The sequence below is a fragment of the Cupressus sempervirens genome, chromosome 7 (genome assembly GCF_028749045.1).
Source record: "Cupressus sempervirens isolate cs-2001-9-10 chromosome 7, ASM2874904v1, whole genome shotgun sequence".
Lineage (NCBI taxonomy): Eukaryota > Viridiplantae > Streptophyta > Pinopsida > Cupressales > Cupressaceae > Cupressus > Cupressus sempervirens.
Genome location: NC_143124.1, coordinates 844637977 through 844645171, shown reverse-complemented (window position 1 = coordinate 844645171; position 7195 = coordinate 844637977).

The following is a 7195-nucleotide window of genomic DNA, read 5'->3' as shown; positions in this document are numbered from 1 at the left end:
TCTCTCTTGGCCTGATGGGGTAGAGGGATTCTTTTCTCTCACTCTCTTGCTACTCCTAGGGATTTTATTCTTACTTGTAGGTCAAGCACTATCCACATTGAGGACCTCAATATTTTTAGACTTAATCTTTTTAACTATGGAATTGGGACCTTTATCATCCATTGTATTCAAGTCAAAAGAGAAGAAAATTAGATAGTAGATGAATTTTTAGAAGGGGAGGGGGCAGGATTTACACCAAAGGGTCAAGGCCCTTATATAATTTAATGAGACAAAATATTAGGTATTGGTGGTAAATGGTATAGGTATTTTCCTCATTTCTTTCCTTCTGCACTTTCCACACATAATCTTCCATGAAGTATAAAAATAGGTAAGGAAAAGATAGAATCCTCCTATTCCTCAAGTGATTGAGGATGGAAAGGTGATAATTTTATATAACCTTAAATGTATCTTCAAGATTAATGTACCTCATAATAGCATAGAAGATCATGTTGCTGCAGTGGCAGAGAAGAGAAATGCTATAGGAGGCAACATTGTTGAAAATGTAATAGGGAATTTAATGTTATGTTTTAAATGCTTTTAGTTTTTGAAGTTTGTAATAACATCCAACATGTGGTGGCATACCTAGAGTAGCAGTTCGATAAGCTCTCCAGATATAGCCACCTAGGACCAGGTGTGTGGATCTTAAATTAGAATAGTTTTTTTTAGTTCGTAGGTGGAGTGTTTAATGATTTTTAGAATCCAATAATAGGTAGTAGGCAGTTTTTGGAATATTCTTGACTTAGAAAATGACTGTCTAATATTGGTAGAAAAAACATTTCAGATTCTTATCCTTTTTTTGGATAAAAGACATTCTTCTTTTCCAAAATAAGAAGAAAACGTTTCACATCCTTTAATTAGGAAAAGAAAGTCAGTTTTAAAATGAGAGCCAATCGGCTATGTAGTAGGGGAATTGAATTTGGAGAGATATGGAATGTTTTTTTATTTTGTCTTTGTGCAAGTTTTCGATGGTCTGAGTTTTGAACGGATTTTTCTTATCTTCTCACTAGAAACAAGTTGATAGTTTGCAGAAGATTAAAAAGTTTTGTTTTGAATCTGATTTTAGTGTGTGAGCCTGAAGGTTGTAGATGCCCCTTGAAGCAACTCAGTTGAGTGACTGATTCCTCCTGAGTTTTCCAAGGTGTGGCTCTGCATCATTTTGGGTATCAAAGCTCAGCAAAAGGTTTGGGAAAAAATAATTGTGTATATGTTTTTGTGATTGTGAAAGATTGAGAGAAATAGTCTGAGAAGAAGTCCAGGAGACTAGATAAGAAGAAAATAACCTAGCTAAGGAATGATGGGAAAAGAAGAAGCAGCTTTATTGTATCTCTTTAGAAGGTATCGACAGAGAAAGGATTCTAAATAGAAGGAGATAGAGGAAAAGAAGAAAAGATAGAAAGAGGAAAGGAGAAAACAAAGAGAAGAGCTAAGAAAGATAGAAGAGGAGATAAACAATTTGAGAAGGAAACTTGAAGAGAATGAAGCTAAGTTGAGAAAAAATAAAATGGGATTTGAGTGTGAACAATTTGTGGTTGGAACAGTAACATGTCGTTTGAAAATAGAGAAGAGTACAATGTTGGAAGGTACTCCTACGGAAAAGACTTTGGAGGCAACTGATGAAGCCTTAAATATGCATAATGAAGAAAAATGTCAAGAGGAATGGCATGAAGATGAAGCTAAGGAATGTGTAATAGTGAGTTCTAAAGAAGAATCTGATTTATGGGAAAAATTTGCAGCCATTGTGGGAGAATGGAAAAGGCATTGCGGTAGTACAGAAACTCAGCTTGAAGAAGAAAGGAAAGAGTGCAATACTATTATTGTTCTTGAGCAAAGTTGTAATAAGAAAGAGATATTTGAAAGTGAGATTACTACAAAAGATCAAGATGATGATAAATGTTTAATAAAGGAAGAAGAGATAAATACGATTCTTAAGATTCAAGATGTGAAACTGGTTGATAGTCAAGAAGCAGATAAGTTTATGGTTACTATTGATGAAGATAGATATGATGCACATTACATGGTGTATAAGGAAGCTCATATTCAAAAAGAGAACTCAAATAATATTAATGCTGATGATATGTTTTCTTCTAATAATGTTTATGCAGGGATGCAGATTTCATGTATAGTGAATCATGCTAGAGAATTTTCTGTGACATTTACAACATTAAAGAATCAAAGCTACAAGATGGAGAAGTTGGATATTATTTTTGGTTTTCTTGTAGATATGCTCATCCTAGTTCAAAGAAATTGGAAAGTTCGAAAGAAGAATGAGATTCATTTCTACAACACATTTCTCAAGAGGACTTGAGATTCATTCTACAGGGGAGTATGCTGCAGTGGCAGAGAAGAGAAATGCTATAGGAGGCAACATTGTTGAAAATGTAATAGGGAATTTAATGGTATGTTTTAAATGCTTTTAGTTTTTGAAGTTTGTAATAACATCCTACATGTGGTGGCATACCTAGAGTAGCAGTTCGATAAGCTCTCTAGATATAGCCACCTAGGATTAGGTGTGTGGATCTTAAATTAGAATAGTTCTTTTTTAGTTTGTAGGTGGAGTGTTTAATGAATTTTAGAATCCAATAATAGGTAGTAGGCAGTTTTTGGAATATTCTTGACTTAGAAAATGACTTTCTAATATTGGTAAAAAAAACGTTTCAGATTCTTATCCTTTTTTTGGATAGAAGACATTCTTCTTTTCTAAAATAAGAAGAAAACATTTCACATCCTTTAATTAGGAAAAGAAAGTCAGTTTTAAAATGAGAGCTAGTCGGCTATGTAGCAGAGGAATCGAATTTGGAGAGATATGGAATGTTTTTTTATTTTGTCTTTGTGCAAGTTTTCGATGGTCTGAGTTTTGAACAGATTTTTTTTATCTTCTCACTGGAAACAAGTTGATAGTTTGCAAAAGATTAAAAAGTTTTGTTTTGAATCTAATTTTAGTGTGTGATCCTGAAGGTTGTAGATGCCCCTTGAAGCAACTCAGTTGAGTAACTGATTCCTCCTGAGTTTTCCAAGGTGTGGCTCTGCATCACATGTCTTAAGGCTTTAGAAGTTTCTCATGTGAAAACCCATTGTAGAAGCATTTAGGTGCCTTATCTTGTCAAAAACATTTCCTCAAGATTACCTCATTTGTGACCCTCACTTGTTTCCTCCCATTGTTTTCCTTCTAGGGAAAGACCTATGGAATTCACAATGAATTCCTCACTGACTTCAAATGAGACTCCATTAATAGTCACCCTTTGGTCCATCCAAAAATTAATGAATTGGTTAGAGACCCTTTCATAATGACCCTCTATGCATTCCATAAAAGGAATCAAACCCCCTTCATGCATATAAGTCCAAGAATATTTATCCTTTCTAATGGAATTCTCAATTATTGGTGGCTCAATATGAACAATGTTACTCTCCACGATCATGTTGTCTCCAAGCTCAACCACAAAATCTTCCAAAATATTTAACATACCAACAACTAAAAAATTAGAAAAACTAGAGGAAATGGGAAAAATACTAAGAAGATCACCTCTTCTCAATAAAAAAAAAATCACAATGATATTAAATTCCTTAATACTATGGTAATACTTAGTTTTATCATGATTGAAAAAGGAATAAATTATATTCCCCAAATTCCACTTGATATCCCTTCTATAGTTGTGAAATAAATTGTGCTTAAAGGTCTTGAAAAGAAAGTCTCATCCTTTGGGATTGCAAAAAATCATGCTATATATTACCTTCTATTTTGGACATGCCCTTCTCATAATTAAGTAGAATTAAAGTACTTATTGAAATATACCCCATTTTAAAATCATCATAATATAACCATCTTCCATGAAAGTTGCCAACTCAAACTTGTCATCCAAATACCACAAATTTGAAAGGGCCATCATCGAAGTAAGTATTTTTCTTTTTATATAAGCAGTCAAATCAACATCTAAAGATCATTCTCCCTTTCCTAAACCTACCAATGTATGACATCATGACTGTACATAGCCAAGTTATCAGCCACTTGGTTAGCCTCATAACACACATGTTGGATAGTGGTGTCAATAAATCTACTCAGAAAAATCCAAGGATCTCTAATTATCATCGTGGTATATGCCAATTCATCCTTCATTCCCCTTTAATAGCCTCAATGACAAGAAGAGAATCACCTTGAATCACCAATTTTAGAATGCATAACTTAATAGTTGTCTCCAAACCCTAAATTAGGTCCATAGCCTCTTGCTCATTGCTTGAAATCTTAATTAATTTATCATCATATCTTTTAATACAATTTGCACACACATCTTGGATGATACCCTAAGCAGTCATTGTACCATTCCTTTCAAATGCATCAAAATATAGTATCAACTAAATGGGGGTGGGGGGGATGACTTTTATTTCATACCCTTCCTTTGAAGAGCCTTACTATCATCCATTTTCTCAACTAAATGAGACATATTCAAAACCTCTGTCGATCTCTTTTCAAGAGGTGAAAAAGGTAGGGGTAAGGTTTCTACTTCAATTTGAGAGTGCATTCCTTAAGAAAAGCCATAGTTATGTGGGTGACAACTTCAAGGGTAAAAATTTCTCTCTGAAAATGCAATTATTATGTTCTTTCCATATGTTCCAAAAAATATTGGGGGGATGGATTTCCATAGCATTTTAATAAGAGGATGGTGGAAGGGGAAATTCTAGTTAAAATAAATTGTTGGGTATCAATGTTAAAGACTTAGGTTATCCCCCTCCAGTTCAAAAGATTTGACCAAACATCACATGTATAAGAGAAGTGGATTAAAAGGGAGGGATGGTTTCTTCCTCACAATTACATAGAACACACTATTTAACTAACTAAAACCCACATCTTTGGATGTTATCAACCATGAGGATATTGTTTTGTATCACTTACCACCAAAAAAAGTTAATCTTAAGGAGGAAGTGAGAATTTCAAACATACATCCAATGTTTAGAGTAACATCCCATAGAAATAATGTTATAGTAGGCTAACCCCACACTAAAGTTGCAAAAACAAATTCTATCCAAAATTAATTTATATCTATCTATGAAGGAAGGAATACAAATTTCTCCCAACCTAGTTCATAGTTCTTAGTCTTTTGTTATGTAGTTCTAGTTTTTGTTGGTGTAATTGTTGATCTCTAAGTCATGTTTCCTATTAGTGTCCAACTTAGTCATTTTCAAGGTAATGTTGGTCAATCATCACTACGATTGAGTAATATAATGAAGGCTGACCTACATGGACTTATTTATATTTTCACTTCATGTCAACCAAGTCAAAGGTTGTTGAGAACCCCAGTATAGACCAAGTCACAATACATGCCGAGTAAAAGATAGGAAATCCAAGAAATGTGAAGTTATTTTATAATGAGTGAACTAGTATCTATTGAACATATAGAAGCCAAGATACACCATGAATGTTAGTTATGACCAAGCGTTAAGATATTCAATTTCTAGGTAAACCAATTTTGACATATATATTTGTAATGGAATAAACACTTATGTAAATAAATTTTTCTAACTTCTATGTGATATTTATGGGTTATAGAGACAACTAAGGAGCTAATGACATATTTTTCAAAGGATATCAACCCCTAGAAAGCCAGAGTAACCAATTAAAAACTTAGAAGGACTAAGAGATAACAAGGGTTAATTATGGATTATTTATTATGACTAGACTCTTCCAGGATTGTCAATTTAAGAAGGGACCAAATCCTAAATTAGCCCGTGTGAAGGAAAATTGTGAATGCACCAAACAAAAAAGGATATAGTGATGAAAGATAATTTTGATAAAGTGATCAGATAGTGAAACCAAGCGGTCAAGGGAAGAATAGAGAAAATCAGATAAGGAGATCAAATTTAGACAAGGTAGAGAGAAGCTTTGTAATTAGCTTCATGGGAGAAGATCAAAGGATAAGGTATTTAGACATTATAACCAATTTATTAAGGAAAATCATTTAACAAAGTAGTTTTAACATACCTAGTTAAATCTCCTAATAGAGTGCGTACATAATTGTAAGTTTAAATTCTTTAATCAAGGTAAACTTAACAATCTTGTAATGCTTTTAATTGAGTAGACCTTTCATAGGGTCGATTATTAAAAATGATCAACATTATAACCCTAATAGGTAAAATTTATTACCATAGTAGTGGATATTTGTAGTTGTCATCAACACCCCATTTTTACCTTCACCTTGGAGGGTTTATGGGTAGCCAAAATATTTGTCTTGTGTGTTTAAATATTCATATTGATCGATGTGATGCATAGTTAGATTTATTTCATTTTTATAGTACATGGTTATATGGTCTATGATTTAAGATATGCAATGGATTAGGAGTGAATGTAGTTAATCAATTTTTTTTTAGGGAGTAAAACTTTCATAGACCCTGATTCACCCCCACTCTTAGTATCTTTCTTCCCAATAAGATTTCCAACAATTAGTATTAGAGCTCTAATTCTCTAAAAAGAAGTTTAACAACTTGAGAGTTCACATCTTGGAGATGTAGGCTTACAAATTGGGAAAAACTATTGAGAATCAAGTGATTGACATCTTAATCATATTACATTTACTTGAAGCAACACGAGAGGAGTTAAGAAAATCCTTAAAGAAATTGAAAGATATGGCCATTCAACAAAGTGATACACTTTACCAAGAAGTAGATACCAAAGGACTATTTGACAAAGGGAATTCTAGTGAAAGTGACGTGGAAATAATAGGCCTACTAGAGAAGAACAAAATTATAAATGAAGAAGTCATAGGATTGAAGAGATACCATGAAATCAAATAGGTAATAATAAATGAAATGACTAAATGTAAAAAGATAGATGAAGAAGATAAAGGTCTGACTGAAGAACACAAGAGACAAATGATTGCTAGATTAGAAGAAATGTCATCTAATGTGTAAAAGATGACAAATACTTAGTTAGACATGATGAATCAACTACTACTTAAAAATTAGGAACTTAAGAAAAAGGACATGGAGATTGCAAATCTCATATCACAAAGTGACCAATTGAGGAATGAGTTAAGGTCAAATAAGGAATTATTGGAAATGATAAATTAATCTAGTGAAGCTATAGAATATTTTGAAGATCTAATACGATCATCAAGGTCATCCAGTGACTCATTTGCTAAAGAAAGAATGCCAAAAAAAGTTCTAAACC